Raw genomic sequence first — 1,584 nt, 5'->3', positions numbered from 1 at the left:
AAAAAATTAACTGTAAATAATAATAATAGTAAAAAATTATAACATACTAAAAAAAGAGTACTAAAAATACTAAAAATATATTATATAAAAAGATCATCAAGAACTTTTAGATTTGTTTCAATCACTATAAAGTAAATATTTAATTTTTTTATTATTTTCAGTACTCTCTTTTATAATTGTAATTCTCGTATACTATGTTTTAGTGTAATTTTTTATAATATAGATTATGATTCTATTAAAAAAGATAAATTAAATAAAAAATTAATCATAGATAATAATAAAATTATAAACGTTGGATTCTAAATTAATATTAAGAATAAGATTATTGAGAGTACTAGAATAAGAGTACGATGTAAAAAAATACTAAAGTAACATTTAATACTTAAAAAATGTAACATATTTGATTAAATATTCTTTTATATATATATATATATCTAAAATATATAATTTTTATTTTTATTTAAAAAAATATTTTGTTAATTTTTATATGTTATTTTTATTTTAGTAAGTAAATATTAATTTTATTATAAAATTAACTAATAAAATCTATTTAAATATCTAAATTAAAACAATAGGATAATATAAAAAAAATCTAAGTTGATGTCCATTTTAGTAATTTTTTATTTAAAAGTGATTTTGAATGGTATAAACCAAACAACATTTATTTTACTATAATCTATTTTGATACAAAAATTACCAAACATAAATCACTTTAACACAAACCTACTTTTGACCAAAATCAAGTTTGCAAAATCAATTTTATGCAAACTTCCGTTTGCAAACTGTAATCCAAACACACACTATATCTATTCACTTATAATAATTTATTATTATTAGTGGCGGAACTTGAAACAAAATTTTGAGGGCCAGATAGAAGATAATTGTCATGATGCTTTTGATATGGACTCCATTTAAGATAAGTTCGTCTAACCTCATCTCTCTGATTTGGGTGATATTGCCAAATTTAAAGCCGTTTTCCAAGGTCTCCTTCCAAAGAATTAAGGTCAAACTAATCAGATGCAAGTCTTTAAACTTTTGAAGATTATATCTTACTTTTTTCGTGATTCATTAAAGTAGAAAAACTATCTACAGGTGTTAATATTATAAAAGTTATATGTTCTACTTCTTGAACATTAGTCTTCCTCTTAAAAAATGTATCAATTTTTTTATTTTTTATGATTATTTTATATAAAAATTTAAATATATATTCTATAAAATATATAAAAAAAAAGTTAGAAGGATAAATATTAAAATTTATAATATTTATTAAATTTTTTTATCAATTTATACAAATATAATAATATCAATACTTATTGAATATTCTACTATTTTTTATCATATAAAAAATTAAACTAAATAAATAAAAATATCTAATTTTTTATATTTGAACTTAAAGATAGAGAGAGGGTTGTTTATTGAACTTATTAGATACTTTAAGTTATAGTAAAGTATTTAAGTCAATTGAACTATTTTTTATCTTTTGAAAAAGTATTACTAAATTTTTTATAAAAAGTTTGGGGGCCATGGCCCCCCTTGTCTGAACTAAGCTCCGCCACTGGTTAGGATTTGAAATTTTTCAAACAG

This window comes from Arachis ipaensis, chromosome B03, assembly GCF_000816755.2.
Source record: "Arachis ipaensis cultivar K30076 chromosome B03, Araip1.1, whole genome shotgun sequence".
NCBI classification, from domain to species: Eukaryota; Viridiplantae; Streptophyta; class Magnoliopsida; order Fabales; family Fabaceae; genus Arachis; species Arachis ipaensis.
This window is presented reverse-complemented; position numbering follows the sequence as displayed.